The sequence below is a fragment of the Lipotes vexillifer genome, unplaced genomic scaffold, assembly GCF_000442215.2.
Source record: "Lipotes vexillifer unplaced genomic scaffold, Lipotes_vexillifer_v1.1 scaffold77, whole genome shotgun sequence".
Classification (NCBI taxonomy): domain Eukaryota; kingdom Metazoa; phylum Chordata; class Mammalia; order Artiodactyla; family Lipotidae; genus Lipotes; species Lipotes vexillifer.
In genome coordinates, this window is record NW_006792456.1 from 1928344 (window position 1) to 1928673 (window position 330).

Below are 330 nucleotides of genomic sequence, written 5' to 3' on the forward strand. Positions count from 1 at the left end.
ACTAAGTTTTGGAGGGCTTTTCCTTTTGTAAGCATGAACAGCAACAGAAGATAGTTAAGTGCTGAATCTGTGTTCACAAACCAGGCGTGGAAGGGCAGTCATCTGAACAGCCCCTCAGTGGACAGAGCTGGCTGACCTTCACAAGGCAGGCAAAGTTCACTAACAGGCTGCTGGGAGAGTTTCCAGGGCTCATCCCAGGCTGCCGCCTCTCTTATACCCCCAGGAGGGTTAAAAAGGAGGGTGATTCATAGGTTACCCAGCAGGGGTAAGTGAGGTGGGAGGAAGATGGTGGGTAAGTGGGGGGAGAGATGGATGGTGTGCCTCTTTCCC